The 19,943-nt window shown below is 37.9% G+C and overlaps 1 pseudogene; it reads right to left on the reverse strand.

Moving 5' to 3' along the window:
- LOC116864400 overlaps window positions 1–19,491 on the reverse strand; it is a 36,581-nt pseudogene extending 17,090 nt beyond the window's left edge.
- Between the last annotated feature and the right edge of the window lie 452 nt (window positions 19,492–19,943).

The following is a 19,943-nucleotide window of genomic DNA, read 5'->3' on the forward strand; positions in this document are numbered from 1 at the left end:
CTCTAAGTGGGCTGATATGGTGTAGTGTCATATGGGTTAGAGGTTTGGTGGGCCATTAATTCTCAGTCCTTCATTCAAGTAAGAGGAACATGGGTCTCCAAAGCACCTGTACCTGTAATATCTGGTCAGGAGCATTCTTATCTATTGCCCATAAGTTGTGCAAAAATGGTCATTTTTTTTTCCAGGTACTGATGGGAAAACATTGAAGGAGAATATTGCCACAGACAGCATCTTAAATAGGTATCAGTAAAATGTTAACATTACTTCTCTGAATACACTTGGAAACATGAAATGGATAGGTTAATTATAAGCTTCAAACATACTTTTATTTTTGTTTTAAGTTGTTTACCTCATAAGCTAGAAAAATGTGAATTTTGTGTTCAGCTTAGAATTTCGATTCTAATTTTTACTATCAGAAGGTTCCTTATATGAAGCAATTTGTAAAATTTAGACTGTACACAATTTAAAGAAAAAAACAGGGCTAGATTATCAATATTGGAGGACCCTGCTACCAAGTTACTTCCACAGGTAGGCTGGAAGAAGATCGTCACTCTAAAAACTCAGACAACTTTCATACAGATAAAAGTTATACAGAGCATCATAGAATGTGTCAAGCAGACAAGGAACTATGAGATTTGCTACAGTCAGGGATGGCTCCCAAAGTGGAAAGCTCTTGAGTTGGCATGGATGGTGGGTAGATATGATTGGCTGGGGAAAGGGCAGGAGAGGAGGTGAGAACATTTTAGGAAGCAGAAATAACCAGGACAGCATGACCAGAGCAGAATTATTTGTTGGAAACTTTTAAAATAGGTGGGCTGTTGCCAGATATGGTGTTACTTAACCTGGGGTATTTTCTTTGAGCCAAAGATTCTCCTAAATATTGTGAAATTGACACCTCCAATGAATATTTGTCATGACCATGAACTTCAGGGGTGCACTGTAAACTGGGGATGGTGGGTGGCTTTAGAAACACAAAGGGCAGACACATGCCTAGACCTGGAAGCAAGGGCTGAGAGGGCTGCTGTGGGGCGCATAACCCAGAACACTGTGATTTTTAGCAGCACAGACAAAAATGGAGAGATTATGGCCTGCAGTTTTTACTGAAGAACAGACTCTGACATTTCTGTTCTGAGACAGAGGTTCAGATATGGTTACTTCTGCTCTGACTCACAGAAAAGATGTGGAAAGCCACCAGAGAAAGCTGCCAGAGAATAAAAGCCCCTAAACCTGTTTTCACTGAGCCCGCCCACCCCCCCCCCACAAAGGGCAGAGAAACTCTGCCCAAACAGGGTTGCCTGAGTAACAGTACTGCAGGCCCCTCCCCTAGAGGACAGACTGAAAGAACAAGAGGCTGACAACCCTAAGGTCCCTATAAAACAAGTGCATCTTGCTTAGGTTGTGGCCAATAATTTGGACTCTGTACATTCCCTCAATCACCGCTCAACAGAATGACTAAGTGGAGAAACCCCCAGCATAGGAAAAATTCAGAGACTGTGACCTCTGCCACAGAACTAATGGATATGGATATAAATAAGATGTCAGAAATAGACTTCAGGGTAACAGTTATGCAAATAATAACTACATTGCAGAAAACTATTAATGGCAACATAGATTCTCTAAAGGCAGAAGTGAGAGCTGATATGGCAGAACTTAAAAATGCTAGGAATGAGATCCAGTCTAATCTAGATACTCTAACAGCTAGGGTAAACAAGGCAGAAGAATGAATTCATGATCTAGAAGACAAACTGATAGAAAAGAAGGGACAGGAGGAGGCCTGGAACAGCTTAGAAGCCATGAAAACAGAACTAGAGAAATAAATGATGCCATGAAATGTTCCAATGACGGAATCCTTGATGTCCCTGAGGGGGTGCAGAGAGAGAGAGGGCTAGAACGTATATTTGAGCAAATCCTAGCTGAGAACTTCCCTAATCTGGGGAATGAAACAAGCGTTTGTGTCCTAGAGGCAGAGAGAACCCCTTCCAAGATCAAGAAGAATAAACCAATGAACTGGCATGTAATAGTAAAACTTGCAAATCTTAAAACCAAGAAAATCATCTTAAGGGCAGTTAGGGGAAAGAGATTCCATGTGTACAGAGGAAGGAACATCAGAATAACATTAGGCCAGTCCATAGAGACTTGGCAAGCCAGAAGGGCTGGCAAGACATATTCAGGGTACTAAATGAGAACATGCATCCAAGAATACTTTATCCAGCAAGGCTGTCATTTAGCATGGATGGAGCGATAAAGAGCTTCCAAGACCAGCAAAAACTGAAAGAATATGTGATCACTAAGCTGGCCCCACAAGAAATATTAAGGAAGGTTCTATAGGAGGAGAAAGACCCCCCAAGCCACCCTGCAAGAAATATTAAGAGGGTTCTATGAAAAGAGAAAGACCCTAAGAGTGATACAGAACAGAAATTCACAGAGACAATCTATATAAACAAGGCACTCACAGGCAAAATGGTAACAATAAAATTGTATCTTTCAATAATCACTCTCAACATGAAAGGCCTAAATGCTCCCATAAAACGACAGAGTTGCAGATTGTATAAAAAGATAAGACCCATCCATATGTTGTCTACAAGAGACTCATTTTGAACCTAAAGATACATCCAGACTGAAAGTGAAGGGATGGAGAACCATCTTTCATGCCAATGGATGACGAAAGCTGGAGTAGCAATTCTCATATCAGACAAATTAGACTTTAAGCTGAAGACTGTAGTCAGAGACACAGAAGGACACTATATCATTCTTAAAGGGTCTATCCAACAAGAAGATCTAACAATTGTAAATATCTATACCCCCAACATGGGAGTAGCCAATTACATAACCCAATTGTTAACCAAAATAAAGAGGCATATTAATAATAATAGATTAATTGTAGAAGACCTTAACACTCCACTTTCAGCAAAAAAACAGATCACTTAAGGAGAAAATCAACACAGAAACAAAAGCTTTGAATGACACACTGGACCAGATAGACCTCATAGAACATTCCACCCTAAAACAACAGAATAGTCATTCTTCTCAAGCACTCATAGAACTTTCTCCAGAAGAGACCACATACTGGGTCACAAATCAGGTCTCAACCAAAAAGACTGAGATTATTCCCTACATACTCTCAGACCACAATACTTTGAAACTGGAACTCAATCACAAGAAAAAGTTTGGACGAAATTCGAACACTTCAAAGACAAAGACCATCTTGCTCAAGAATGTTTGGGTCACGAGGAAATCAAAGAAGGACTTAAACAATTAATGGAATCCAATGAGAATGAAAATGCATTGGTCAAAAACCTATCAGATATGGCAAAGACCGTCCAAAAGGGGAAATACGTAGCCATCTAAGCCTCATTCAAAAATAGAAAAATCCCAAATACACAAACTATCCTTACACATTAAAGAACTGGAGAATCAACAACAAATTAAGCCTAACCTATGCATGAGAAGGGAAATAATTAAGACTAGAGAAGAGATCAATGAAGTAGAAACTAAAAATATAGTAGAAGATATCAACAAAATCAGAAGCTGGTTCTTTGAAAGAATTAATAAGATTGATACACCACTGACCAGACTTATTCAAAAGAAAATAGAAAGAATTCAAATTAATAAAATTATGAATGAAAGGGGGAGAGATCGCAACTAGCACCAAGGAAATAGAAACAATAATCTATAAATTATTATCCCAACAGCTATATGCCCATAAGTTAAGCAAACTAGAAGAAATGGATACATTCCTGGAAACATATAAACTTCCAAGAATGAAACAGGAAGAAATCAACAACTGAATAGACCAATAACCAGTAACAGATTGAAATGGTGATCAAAAACCTCCCAAAAAACAAGAGCCCAGGACCTGATGGACTCCCTGGGGAATTCTACCAAACATTCAAAGAAGAAATAATCCATAGTCTCCCGAAGCTGTTTCAAAAAATAGAAACAGAAGGAAAACTTCCAGACTCATTCTATGAAGCCAGCATTACCTTGATCCAAAAACCAGGGAAAGACCCCATCAAAAAGAGAATCTTAGGGGCACCTGGGTGGCTCAGTGGGTTAAAGCCTCTGCCTTTGGCTCAGGTCATGATCCCAGGGTCCTGGGATCGAGCCCCACATCGGGCTCTCTGTGCAGCAGGGAACCTGCTTCCTCCTCTCTCTCTCTCTCTGCCTGCCTCTCTGCCTACTTGTGATCTCTGTCTGTCAAATAAATAAATTAAAAAAAAGAGAGAGAGAATCTTAGACCAGTATCCCTGATGAATATAGACGCCAAATTCTTAACAAGATCCTAGCTAATAGGATCCAACAGTACATTAAAAGGATTATCCACTACAACCAGATGGGATTTATCCCGGGGATGAAAGGGTGGTCCAACATTTGCAAATCAATCAATATGATAGAACACATTAATAAGAGAAGAAAGAAGAACCAAATGGTCCTCTCAATTGATTCAGGAAAAGCACCTGATAAAGCATAGCATCCTTTCCTGATTAAAACTCTTCAGAATATAGGGATAGAGGGAACATTCTTTAACTTCTAAAATTGATCTATGAGAAACCCACAGTGATTATCACTCTCAATGGGGAAAAACTGAGAGCATTTCCCTTAAGATCAGGAACACAACAGAGATGCCCACTTTCACTGTTATTATTCAACATAATACTAGAAGTCCTAGCAACAGCAATCAGACAACAAAAAGAAAGAAAATATATTCAAATTGCCAAAGAAGAAATCAAACTCTCTCTCTTCGCAGATGACATTATTCCTTTTGTGGAAAATCCAGAAGACTTCACCCCCAAACTACTGGAACTCATACAGCAATTCAGTAATATGACAGAAGAGAAAATCAATGCACAGAAATCAATTGCTTTCTTAAACACTAACAATGGAACTATGGAAAGAGAAATTAAAGAATAGATTCCATTTACAGTAGCACCAAAAACCATAAGATGCCTTGGAATAAAACTAACCAAAAAGGTAAAGGACATATACCCTAGGAACTACAGAACATTCATGAACAAAATGAAGAAGACACAAAAAGATGGAAAAACATTTCATGTTCATGGATCAGAAGAATAAACTTTGTTAAACTGTCTATGCTGCAAAGAGCAATCTATACTTTCAACACCATCCCGATCAAAATACCACTGGCATTTTACAAAGTGTTGGAACAAGCAATCTTAAAATTTGTATGGAACCAGAAAAGACCTTTAATCACTAAGGAAATGTTGAAAAAGAGAAACAAAGCTGGAGGCATCACATTGCCTGATTTCAAGCTATATTACAAAGCTGTGATCACCAAGACAGCATGGTACTGGCACAAAAACAGACACATAGACCAATGAAACAGGATAGAGAGCCCAGATATGGACCCACAACTCTATGGTCAAAAAATCTTTGACAAAGCAGGAAAAAATACCTAATGGAAAAAAGAAACTCTCTTCAATAAACAGTGCTGGAAAAATGGGACACAACCATTCGCTTACACCATACAAAAAGATAAACTCTAAAAGGAGGAAAGACCTCAATGTGAGACAGGAATCCATCAGAATCTTAGAGGAGAACGTAGGCAATACCTCTTTGACATTGGCCACAGCAAATTCTTTCAAGACACATCTCTAAAGGCAAGGGAAACAAAAGTGAAAATGAATTTTTGGGACTTCATCAAGATAAAAAACTTCTGTGCAGCAAGGGAAACAATCAACAAAACAAAGAAGCAACCCATGGAATGGGAGGAGATATTTGCAAATGACATTGCAGACAAAGAGCTAATATCCACGATCTGTAAAGAACTTCTAAAACTCAACACCCAAAAAACAAATAATCAAGTCAAAAAATGGGCAGCAGACATAAACAGACACTTCTCCAAACAAGACATACAAATGGCTAACAGACACATAAAAAGATGTTCATCATCATTAGCCATCAGGGAGATTCAAATCAAAACCACATTGAGATACCACCTTACACCAGTTAGAATGGCAAAAATTAAGAAGGCAAGAAACAAAAAATCTTGGCAAGGCTGGAATGCAAGTTGGTGCAGCCACTTTGGAAAACAGTGTGGAAGTTCCTCAGAAAATTAAAAATAAAACTACCCCATGGCCCATTAATTGCACTACTGAGTATTTACCTCAAAGATACAGATGTAGTGAAAAAAAGAGCCATATGCACCCCGATGTTCATAACAGCAATGTCCACAATAGCTAAACTGTGGAAAGAGCTAAAATGCCCTTCAACAGATGAATGGATAAAGAAGATGTGGTCCATATATAGAATGGAATATTATTTAGGTATCAGAAAGGATAAATACTCAATTTTTGCATCAGCATGGATAGGACTGGAGGAGATTATGCTGAGTGAAATAAGTCAAGCAGAGAAAGTCAATTATCATATGGTTTCACTTATTTGTGGAATATATGGAATAGCATGGAGGACATTAGGAGAAGGAAGGGAAAAATGAAGGAGGATTTCAGAGGGGGAGATGAACCATGAAAGATAACAGACTCCAAGAAACAAACTGAGAGTCTTAGAGGGGAGGGGTAACGGGGATGGGTTAACCCAGTGATGAGAACTAAGGAGGGCATGTATTGCATGGAGTGCTGGGTGTTATACACAAATAATGAATCATGGAACACTACAATAAAAACTAATGATGTACTGTATGGTAACTAACATAATGTAATAAAAAGATTTAAAAAATAAAAATTAAAAAAGCACAAGCTATGGCATGTCAGTTAAAATTCCTGGGAAGAACTATTGTTCAGCTGAAGATCTTTCCATCCTTACTGTCAAGGATGCAGTTTCATTTCCAGCATGACAGTACTGGAAACTTTCCCAAACACATGTTCCTACAGAGGTATATATGGAGATGGGGAAGATTCTGAGATGATGGTGGAGCACCAGGAATCTGTCTTCTAACCTAGACAACAAGTCCACTTGCAGAATCTTTCTAAAATAACTATTTTGGCACTCTGCAGTCAATTGATCACTTGCAACACCCAGGAGAAGTCTGTAAGTGTAAATCGCAGATAATTCCAGTTAACTTCATCTCTTACCACAGTAAAGTTACCCATTCCACCACCCCTCAGTCTCAAAGCAGGCAGTTGAACATGTGTTCAAAAAGCAGCTTACATACAGGTTTAAGGAGCCTAAGCAGGCAAAAAGGACGTTCTCATCCAAATATCAGGTATCTGTGCTCTAATTGCTGATTGCTCCTTCTGATCAAAGAGGGGTAGACAAAGAAGTCAGCAGCAATACTTTTGCAACATTGTCCCATTGTTGCAAGTACTTCCTCTTCTATTTGAATGGAATTCCAGGGAACTTAAAAACCTAACACCATTTTTTCCCCTTATTTTTCTCATTTTGCCCTTTTGAGAGAAAATATTAAAGGGTCAGATATTGGAAAGCCACCACATATGCCAGGAAAATTAGAAAGTGTCCAGTCATGTCCTGTAAAATGTTCAGAAAAGACCTGAGAATACCAAAATTTACACCTTAGTTTGGTCCTCACCACAAAGATACCCTAACACAATAAAAATAAATAAATAAATAAATAAATAAACAAAATTAATAAAAATCTGCAAACCCTGAAGAAAGGAGGTGCATCTCATCTCCAGATTTAACACATTGTTAAATTCAAATGGTGACTTTTCAACAAAAATCACAAGATATAACAAGAAACAAGAAACTGAGACCTATTTGGAGGTAAATAATAAATCAACAGAAACTATCCCTAAGAGAGACCTGATAACAGATATACTAGATGATAACTTAAAATAACTGCCTTAAAGATTCTCAGAGAACTAAAGGAAGACGTGGAGAAGGTGAAGGAAAAGGTTTATGTAAAATAGAAATGTAAATAAAGGCATAGAAAATCTAGAGAGAAACTAAAAACAAAATCTAGACCTGAAAAATTCAATGAATGAAATGAAAATCTCACTAGAGGGTTTCAAAGGCAGATCTGAGAAGCAGAAGAAATAATCAGTCAACTTAGGTTTTTGATAATACAAAGGAAATTATCAAGGGTGAGGAACAGAAAGTTAAAATATTAAAGAAAAGAGAAAACAGCCTAAGGGAAAAACAGAAGTATTGTTGATGTTGAAGGAGAAGAGAGAAATAAAGGGATAGAGAGAATATTTTGCATAATAATGGCTGAAAACCTCCCAAACTAGATGAAAGATTGAATATAAACACCCAAGAAGCTTCACAAATTCCAAGGAAAATTAACTCAAGGCACCCACATCAGGACACGTTATAATCACACTTTAGAAAGATAAAGAAAGAATATTAAAAGAAACAAGAGAAAAGTCACTCATCACACACAAGTTATTCTCAACGAGATGATCAATAGATTTCTAATCAGAAATTTTGGAGGCCAGAAGGCAGTGGGCTAATATATTCAAAATGTTAAAAGGAAAGAATGATAACAAAAAATTCTGTATGTGGCAACAATGTCCTTCAAAAGTGAGGGTGAAATTAAAACATTCCCAAATAAACAAAGCTAAGGTAGGTTGTTGCCACTAGCCCTACACTGAGAGAAATGCTCAAGGGAGACCTCTTGGGAAAAATGAAAGGACACCAGAGAATAATGCAAAGGTGTATGAGGAAGATAAAAAGATTTTAATAGAGGTAAATGTATGGACAATTATAAAAGCTAGTACAACTCTAACAATTATTTTATTTTATTTTATTTTTAAGGTTTTATTTATTTATTTGAGAAAGACAGAGAGAGAGCATGAGCATGGAGAAAATCACATAGAGGGAGAAGCAGGTTCCCTACTGAGCAAGTAGCCCAGCATGGGCCTCAATCCCAGGACCCTGGAATCATGACCTGAGCTGAAAGCAGACACCTAACTGACTGAGCCACCCAAGCACCCCTCTAACAATGATTTTAACTACACTTGATTTAAGAGACTAGTATATTAAAAGCAATTATTAGGATTTTTTTGGTTTTTATTCAAATTCCAGTTAGTTAACATACATGTAATATTAGTTTCAGGTGTACAAAATACTGATTCAAAAACTTCCATACCTCACTTGGTGCTCGCCTACAAGTGCCCTCCTTAATCTCTGTCACATATTTCACCCATTCCCCCACACATCTCCTCTCTAGTAACCATCAATTTGTTCTCTATAACTGAGTCTGCTTCTTGATTTGTCTCTTTTTTCCCCTTTCTTCATTTGCTTTGTTTCTTAAATTCCACATATGCATGAAATCATATGGAATTTGTCCTACTCTGACTATTTCATTTAGCACAATACTCTCTAGCTCCACCTATGTCATTCCAAATGGCAAGATTTCATTCTTTTCTATGGCTGAATAATATTCCATTATATATATATATATATATATATATATGCCACCAGTCAATGAACAATTGGGCTGTGTCCATAATTTGGCTATTGTAGATAAATATAATATATCCCTATAAATATCACCCTATAAATATCAGGGTGATATGCCCCCTTTGAATTAGTATTTCTGTATTCTTCCTTTTTTTAAGATTTTATTTATTTATTAAAGAAAAAGAGTGCATGAGAGAGAAGGCAGAAGGAGAAGCAGACTCCCAGCTGATCCCAGGATCCTGGGATTACAACCTGAAATGAAGGTAGATGCTTAACCAACTGACCCACCTAGGCACCCCAGTATTTCTGTATTCTTTGCATAAATACCTAGTAGTCTGATTACTGGATCATAGGATAGTTCTATTTTTAGCTTTTTGAGAAACCATGCTGTTTTCCACAGAGGCTGTACCAGTTTGCATTCCCCCCAGCAGTGCAAGAGCATTCCCATTATCCAGATCCAGGAGGCACAGGGAATTCTCATCAAAATCAACAAAAGCAGGCCAACACCAAGACATATTATAATTAAATTTACATAATATATAGTGATATAGAAAAAAAACTTAAAATCAGCATGACAAAAGGAACCCTTAATTCACAAGGGAAGACCCATAAGGCTAGTTGGAGATTTCTCAACAGAAACTTGGCAAGCCAGAAGGGAGTAGCATGATGTACTCTAAATGCTGACTGGGGAAAATCTGCAACAAACTATACTCTATCCAGCAAGGCTGTAATTCAGAATAGGAGAGATAAAGAGTTTTCCAGACAAACAAAAACTGAAGGAATTCATGACCACTAAACCAGCCCTGCAAGAAATATTAAAGGAGTGCAAAGGAGAGACCAAAACTGACAAAGACAAGAAAGGATAACAGAAAATCTCCAGAAACAAGGATAAAACAAGTAATAAAATGACAAACAAATATATATCTATCAATAATTACTTTGTATGTAAATGGATTAACCACTCTAATCAAAAGACACAGGGTGTAAGAATGGATTTAAAAAAATAAGACCCACCTATATGCTGCCTACAAGAAATGCATTTCATTTTATTTTATTAAAAGATTTTATTTATTCGTTTGGGGGCACCTGGGTGGCTCAGTGGGTTAAGCCTCTGACTTCAGCTCAGGTCATGATCTCAGGGTCCTGGATCAAGCCCTGCATCGAGCTCTTTGCTCAGCAGGGATCCTGCTTGCCCCTAACCCTGCCTGCCTCTCTGCCTGCTTGTGATCTCTCTCTCTCTGTCAAATAAATAAATAAATAAAATCTTTTAAAAAAAGATTTTATTTATTCACTTGACAGAATAAAAGAGAGAGAGGCAGAGAGAGAGGGAGAAGCAAGCTCCCCACTGAGCAGGGAGACTATCATGGCACTCAATCCCAGGACCCTGGGACCATGACCTGAGCCAAAGGCAGACATTTAACTGACTGAGACACCCAGGCATCCCAAAACATCCATTTTAGACCTAAACAAACCTGCAGATTGACAGCGAGGTGATGGAGAAATATTTATCATGCAAATGGATGTCAGAAGAAAATCAGAGTAGCAATGCTTATATTGGACAAAATAGACTTTAAAAAAAAAAGACTGTAATGAGACAAAGAAGGGCACTGTATCATAATAAATAGCACAATCCAACAAGAAGATACAACAATTATAAATATTTATGCACCCAATACAGAAACACCCAAATATATAAAACCATTAATAACAAACACAAAGGAACTAATTCATAATTATTAGTTTTAAACAAATACTGTTTAAACTTTATTTGTAACTCTAATCAGGTTTTCTACATAATTTAAGATACTAATACATTGAAATTAATGGTAGATTATGTTTGGGAGCACACAGTGTATAAAAATATAATTTTGTGACATCAACAACAAAAGGGCATAAAGCCTATGAGAGCAGAATTTTTTTAATGTTATTAAACTTGAGCTGATATAATTTAAAATTTGAGTGTTGTAGCTTTAGCATGTTAAATAAATCCCCATGGTAACACACGCAAAAAATAGCTACAGGATACACAAAAGGAAATCAGAAAGGAATTAAACATTTCACAACAAAGATTTGACTAAACACAAAACAAGGAGTAACACACAAAATGAAGTATAAGAAGCTAAAAGACATATAGAAAACAATTATCAAAATGACAGAACATAAGTCTTTCCTTATCAGTAATTGTAAATGTAAATGGCTTAAACTCTCCAATCAGAAGACAGAGAATAGCAGAATGAACAAATCAAATCAAATCAAATAAGACTGCAAGAAACAAAGAAGGACATTATGTATTAATAAAGGTTCAATATAGCAAGAAGATATAACTATTATGAACACATATGCACCTAACAAGAGACCATTAAATAGCTAAAGCAATAGCTGTAGAATAGAGGGAGAAACAGACACTTCTATATAATCTTTGGACATTTCAACACCCACTCTCAATAATGGATAGAAAAACCTGAAAGAAGATGAGTAAAGAGACATGAGACTTACACACATTGATTCACTAGATGTAACGGACATATAAAGCACACTCTACCCAAAAACAATAGTATACACGTTGCTCTCAAGGGTATGTGGGACATTTTCTAGCAGAGATCATATATGCAGTCACAAGTAAGTCTCAATGATTTTAAAAGATAGATATTATACAATATAACTTTTCTGCCCACATCAAGATGAAGTTAGTAATCGACAACAAAAGGAAAACTGGAAAATTCCAAGTTATGGAAATTAAACAACACTCTTTTAAATAACCAATGTGTCAAATCTGGAGAACTCACAAGGGAAATCAGAAAATACTTAGAGATGAATGAAAATGAAAATACAATATAACAAAACTTATGGGATGCACCAAAAGCAGTACTCAGAAGGAAATTTAAACCTGTATTATGCCTATATTACAAAAGAAAGCTCTTAAATCAATAACCTATTTTGCCCCTTAAAACACTGGGGAAGAAAGTGTAGTAAACCTAAAATAAACAGAAGGTAGAATTAAAAGATTAGGGAAGAAACTAATAAAATTGGAAATGCAAAATAAATAGGAACACAATGAAAGCCAGTTCTTTGAAAAGTTTAAGAAAATTGACTAACAAGACAGAAAGAAACAAATTACAAGGACCAAAAATGAGAGAAGGACTACCACTAATGCTGACAAAATGATAAAAAGAATTCTAGAATTCTATGAATTTTAGATGGCAATAAATTGGATAATATAGTTGAAATAAACAAATTCTTAGAAGACAGAAACTACCAAAGTTAACCTGATGAAGAAAATAACATTCTGAATAGACTATAAGGAAGAAAATTGTACCATTTTGGTAAAGAACACTGAATCTCTTGCCATTTAGATATCCAAAGTATAAATGAAGGTTATACATGTGTCTAAAGACACAATATACAGCCTTACCCAAGATTGTCCTTATCTTCTGCAGATTTTCAGACACTACTAATCATGATCAAGGCACTGATTAATTTCTGTATATGCACAAGCCTAATCTTCTTTGAACAAGACATTCAGTGAAACATTCAACTCCTTCACTAACCTCAGTCAGCAGGTCTCATAAAATGCCATAATGACTTAACACAGATTCAAACTGAAATTAATGAAGCATGGCACATTCTGGTCATCAGTCAAATGTGAAGGGAAACAGCCATTCCAGCCCCACCACTAGCCACCATAAAAACCCAAACACATCTTCCTTTTCCTACTCTTTTAATGTATGTTTAGACCAGCTTTGGAGTTTCCTTACTCTTCCCTATGAAGCCTCATTATGTTATTAATAAAACATTTATTAGCCTCCTGGTATGTATATAAGGCCATAAGTCTCAACATCCAAATCTAACTTTGGGATGGGGAGAGACATCCTGTCTCTCAGAGTGCCTAAAACAATTTAGGAAGAAATAATACTAATTGTACCCAAACTCTTCTAGAAAAATGAAGAAAGAATACTACCCAATTCATTCTCTGAAGTAAGCATTGCATTGATAACAATGCCAGAAAAATAGAAAAAAAAGTTCCAAGAACACAACAATGTCCCATATGGTCACAGATATAATATTTTAAACCAAAATTTAACAGACCTAATCTAAAAACATGAAAACAGAAAGAACATTTTGACAAAGTGGGGTTTGTCCCCAGAATATGAGTTAGTTTAACATTTGAAAACCACCTAGTAAAACTGATCATATTAAGAGAATAAATAAAAAATCATATATACATATTAATACATACAGTAAAAACATGAAATATATTTCCCCACACCAAAAATTGTGCTTTTCAAAAGACACTGTTAATAGTGTAAAAAGATAAGCCATGGACTGGCAAAGAACATTTGCAAAGTTTATATCTGATAAAATACTTATATCCAAAGTATATATCAAGAACTGAAGACTCAATAAGGAGAAAAAAAAAAGATCCAATTTAAAAATGGGCAAAATTTGACAGACATTTAACCTGGAAAGATATACAGATGACAAATAAGCCCAGGAAAAAAATGTTCAACATCATATGCATATAAAAACCACAATGAAACACAAGTAAATACTTAAACAATGATGGCTAAAAGCAAAGACCAACCATACCAAGTATTGATAAGGATGTGGTGTGCCTGGAACTTGCAGTCACTTCTGGTGAGAAGGCAGAATGTTACAGCCCCTTGGGAAACAGTGCGGCCATTTCTTAAGAAGTGAAACATACATCTAGCATATGGTTCAGCCACTGCACTCCTACTAATTAATCCAGAGAAAAGAGAGCATACATTCCTTCAAAGGCTTGTACACAACTTTTCACTGCAGTTTTATCTGTAATAACTCAAAACAGGAGAAAACCCTAATGCCCACCAACAAGCAACTAACTAAGCACATTGTGGTAATCCATACAAAGAATATCATTCATCAAAAAAATCAAAATATTTATTCTGAGTGCACTAAACCAAAATATAAGGGGGCATAATTATGATCCCATTTCTATAAAATCTATATGATGCAATCAAACACATGGTGACATATCAGTGATGGATTGGCAATGGGAATAGAAAGGTGGGAGAGCCAGGAGGGGAGATTGCAGAAGGACATTAGACATCTTCTGGTGAAGAACAAATATATTTGTTATCTTGATGATGTTGGTAGTTTCACAGGTATAGATACATACATATGCTACCAAATGTATATATCCAAAGATAACAAATTGTGAATATTGTTTCCATATAATGGTTTAAATAATGAAGATAAGAAACTTCAGTCTGCAGCCATGCAAAGGGAGAGGACCATATTAAAATTCTTACTTTAAACAACTAAATAAAACGAGACCAAGTACATGTTAAAATGGTTTTTAGACATTGCACTCCAGGTAGTGCAATATATTCACAGATGGCTGGTGAAAACATCCACAATACAGCTCAAGAAGGAGATACCCAGATGTGGCCTGGCCATCTCCCTGAGTGGAGAACTGATTTGGGGGAGGGCATGGCAGCTGGAACTCACAGGGCAGAATACCAGAATACACAAGAGAGTTGTAGGAAGAGAAAGCTCTGGGGTTGGGGTCTTCCTGGGAACAGTCAATGAAAACATGGAGAAAACTACTCAAAGCACCATAACAAATAAACAGAAGAAAACCTAGAGGTTATACAGAGCCTCTTCTCAAGCCACTACTCAGCCTTGACAGTTAATGAAGATCTAAGGAAATCTTCCCAATCAGCTAGATAAAGGTGCATTTTGCTCTAACTCCTGTTAGAGTTATGGAGTTAACTTTTCTCAATAGGTTCTAAAATTCAGAGGGAAAAGTTGTTGTAATTTATTAAACTTTATAAACCTCAATAATAAGAAACTGATCTCCTCTTGATAACAGCAGACTAGATACTAGGGTTTGTTTTTTTTTTAACTCCCAGGGCTACGGTGAAAAAAATCTAGGTAGATAAACTGAGGATCCTATGAATCCAAAGCCTGAATTCCAACATAGGGCTTCCTAACATTAGCTGCTGATCTGCTCTCCTACCACCATACCCAACAAAAGCAGAACTAACTGGCTGACGGGGTGGAATTGTCTGGTCAGGACAATTGTCCCTCCAGACAGAACTTTGCTTCAGGGTTTGTAGTAAAGCCTATGAGAATCAATGATGTAACTGAACAGAAGAAAGAAAACCTGTCACTTGGGGAATGTCCATCTGGCAGAAGACAGCAAGCGCTCTTAGGAAAAGAAAGGTCAGAACTGCAGGTCATTAAGTCCTCCATAAGGTGGCATCTTACACCTCTGACTTCAGTTATTGATCAGAACAATCCTACATCTCAGCATTAGAAACAATAGCTACTTCAATTTTTCTGAAGTCATTTATTCATTAAAGTTGTAAATAAAACCCCTAAAGAAGTTATCTGAGAAATAGTTAATACAGATTCAAAAGTTTCAATATTGAGTGTTGAATAATCCAATCAAATGTTCCCTTATTTGCAGACCTCTACCAAGATCTACTGCTGATGAGAAAAAAAAAAAAATCCATTTCAAAAACCTCAGAAATTCTCAATGAATGGTAAATATTGCAAGAAACTCTGGACTATTAAAACTTGGAACCAGGAATAAAACTAAGGGAATCCATGGGTCCCCTGAATGGTTTGTAATTTTGAATGTGGGCATGTTTGTTAAAGAGGTAGAGGATCTAAAGCTTTCAGCAGTTACTCAATCTGTGGGAACCACCAAAATGAAATGATCATGGACTAGAACTACCATGATTGGTAGTCAAGGAAAATACACAATCAGACTGATAATCAAGGCAGATACAAGGGGATGTGTGTAGAAAAGATATCCAGTGAACAATATAGAACCCAATCTAAAAGGTGATTAAACAGTAAGAGAGCCTGAAGTTCATCTCTAGATTTTCATACCTGCTCAGACTTGTTTTTCATCAAAAATGATTAATTTTAAATTTTTTAATTAAAGTTTCAGCAATTCTGAATGAGAAATCCAGAGCTTAAAGTTCCAGATCCACACAACTCTATTATTAACATGCTGTATGAACTTGAACAAATCTTTTGAGTTCTCTGAGCCTCTGTGTCCTTGTCTGTCAACAGAAACACTTGACAACATTGATGAATTTCATCTTAAGTTCAAGCTTAAGTGACTCAAGCACTTCTCCATCACTATGCACAAATCATGGGCAGTCAAGGACTTCTCAAGAATTTAGAATCATGTCATTGATAGATTCTGATCCTAGAATATGATTAAAACACATCCTTTAAAAAGGCTTTCTTAAAGTTCAGGTGTCATAGCAGGAGTAGAAAGTAACCTACGAAACAGGAAGAATAACTCTCTTTACATAAAGAAGCTATAAATATGGCTGAACATTTCTGTTCAATACAAATTAAAGTCAAAGCACACAGTAGTACTTTTCAAAATGATGGGTAATAATTTATAGAGGCTTGCCTGAAATGAAGTGACACCTAGGTAAGGGGGTAAGCCATGTAGTTATAGCATGTGGAGGCCAGATCTACAGAGCCTGATAAGATACCCAAGAGGCAACACACACACACACACACACACACACACACATACACTCACATTTTTTTCTACTCTGTCAGTACAACTAGATTCAAAAATATTTTGTCCTAATTAGTGCTATACAAAAGACATTATATCTCTTTGCTTGCAATAGAAAATTTCAAGAATTCAATACTTACAAAACAAAAATGTACCTGGGATTAAAAAATCTCGTCCATAAAGAAGCATGGTGACATCATAGCCATAATCTTGAAGAATCTGAGATAACTGGTCCAGCAGTAGATAATGGCTTCCACCTAGGAACAATACAAAATTTAATTTTTGCAAAGATGTGAACAGAGGGTCTGAAATTGATGTGGGAATGGGAAATCCAAGGTAAAAGGACAGAGAGTTGATGGTGAGCAGAGGAAAATGAGTTTCTTCAGTCTCCCTGTCTCACTTTAGGTAAGCAGCAGCTGAGATACCTAGAAACTGCCTGCCTATTCTTAACCTGTGGCAATCCTCCATCAAAGATTTCTCTGAGATTATGGTCTCCATACCAGTGTGAGGAGCTTCTCTAAACTAAGGCCTGAAGGAGTTTCTGATCTTGGTACGTGGTGTATTTTAGCCAAGCCTTATGGAAACACCATGTCCTAAAGAAGTAACTATACTGGTGGAAATCTCAAGACACTCATGTGTAAGAGGGAGGGAAACATTCCTATTGCACAATCAATCAGAGCTTGTTCTGGAATCTAGTGTAGGAGCCAGAAACAAGGGAACTTGAGTATCATTACAATAAACAGCCTCTGGAACAGAAAGAGGTAGGCTCAACACTTAACAGCCAAAATCCTTGAGATTCAAAATATATTTGGCAAGGTATTTCTCAGTTGAGACCTAAATTTTGATGAATTCAAATTAAGGTATTCAGGATAACTGGGAGCCCAAGAAGTAGAATTGAAGAATCCTGCATACAAAATGACTTGGATATGACTCATCCTAGGAAAATCCTGAGATTCTAAGGAAAGAGAATCTTGAGCCTGAGGGGAAGTACAGGTTCTATCACTGCAGTTATTGTCTAAAACAATGAGCTCTCATGGAGCATTTTTGTTAAGTCTACATCTCAGCAGCAGAGAAAGCCAGATTAGGAGGAAATGAATAGTATTTGCCCACTTGGGAAGCGAGGGTTATTTGGAAGATGAAGATCTCATGAGGACTAGGTCAGCAGAGAGGAATGTAGAACTACAGTAATGGTGTGTACCTGAGGAAACTACTGTAGTTTTTATATCTATACTTGTGCTGAGATAACACAGATTATGTAAAACATGAACTCCTACCCCCTCAGCCTGCCTACTGTGGCTCACATTAAACCCATGGAAGGAACAGATATAAGGGAGAAGTCAACCCACAGAGGTAGCCATTCCTGAGGCTCTTGGTGAGCCCAGTCATTCTGGGCCAGAGGCGGGACTTCAAGCCCTTCCAAACCACACCTGCTCCCTCTCAGAGTCCAGGGGACTTTCAGGGGGTGAGGGAGTTCTTTTTTCTGCTGACTCTATCATTTGAGATGGAAAACAGTGTTTTTTAAATACTTGATTTTTAGGAATCCCCACTATAAAGAGTAGATTCTGGGGAAGAGTATAGGTTTGAGATAAGAAACAGTAGAATCTGAGTGTGTCCATCCGGGTGTTCTGATGTGCTCTTGCAAGGCCCCTCATTCCCCTGACCCTCAGTTTCCCCAACAGGAAATTAAAGTGAGATACCCAATTAGGTGAACTTTGTGGTTTCTTCAAGCTCTAGGATCCCCAGGTTCATAGGGATCTAAAATTGATCCTGGGAGATCCCTCTCCTTTCATGATGCATCCAAAAAAGTCTTGGAAAAACTACAACCTATGATACCTCCTTATCCTAAGAAATGTGTTCCACTTCTGTTCCCTTTGGAGAAAAGTAAAGGAAATAAACTGGATTCATGTAGAATTAACTGCTTCACCATCCTTCAGAACCTTCAGCAAGGGCAGAGAGAGAGGGGCCCTCTCCTGTGCCTCTACAGTTCTCCAGTTGTCCTATTAATGACACATTCGCGGTCTGTGCAGCTGCCCGCAGGAGTCTCAGTCCTTAGCCTCTAAGAGCCTGAAATTGACCTCACGTTCCACTTTCTACTAGCATCTACTGCACATCCCCAGACTTTTAGGGAGTTCCTCTGAAAGTCCAAGCGGCACCTGGGAGTAGGAGGCTCAAGCTCTCCAGGTCAGCACGGGATCTAAATTCTGGCCCTAGCTATGCACAATGGAAAGCTCCTTCAGAGCAGATAAAAAGAGAGGAAAGGAAATTGCTGTTTTCTCCAAAACTGACTCCCCCACCCCAGCAGTGGGGAACTCCTTGCTGCCACCCCTCCCCCCAGACTGCTTCCTTCTCCCTCCTCAAGCCTGAAACTCAAACCCTGGATGGAAAACCACATGGAATGACCCTCTTACCCAAGACTGTTTGCCAGAGCCCTGGCTCAGGTGTGAGGGAAGAGGGGAGGAGCAGGGGGGAGGGGTGCGCAGGGGGTGGGGGGGGGCACCTGACTCTTATTCTAATGCCAAGCACTCACGAAATGAGGAGATAGTCAGAATTTTGGTGGCTTCTGAGAGCAGGAACCCCAGCAGAAGGAAGCCAGCCAGCAACAGTGTCGACTGCCCCGCCATGACTGGTTCTATACCAGTTGTGGAGCAGAGCCCTGTGACCAAAGCCCTGTGCCTTGAGGCCTGCATTCCGACCTATGGAAACATGAACTGTGCTAGTGGCAGCCAAGGAAATGTGCTGGCAGGCTGGGAAGAGGAGGGGGATGGATCCCACCAGCCTTCTCTTCTGTTTATTACATCTTGCCCTTCTGCTTCACCTCCCAGGGTGCCTGCTCTACTGGCTAATCTGTCCTCACCCTCCCTAACCTGGGGCAGTGGGAAGGAGGCGCTAGTGAACTCTCCTTAACCCCTCTCTGTGCTATAATCACCACATTCTACCCAGAGAAGATACTCTGAACTAGGAACTAGGGACCTTAGGAAGTCACTTCCAAGATAGTTCCACCTCCAGGAGACTGAGACCCATCTCTATTTTAAGGAATCTCTACATTTTCCCACCTCCTAAGGGCTATATTGAC

This window comes from Lontra canadensis, unplaced genomic scaffold (assembly GCF_010015895.1).
Source record: "Lontra canadensis isolate GAN:19392208 unplaced genomic scaffold, GSC_riverotter_1.0 scaffold5, whole genome shotgun sequence".
NCBI classification, from domain to species: Eukaryota; Metazoa; Chordata; class Mammalia; order Carnivora; family Mustelidae; genus Lontra; species Lontra canadensis.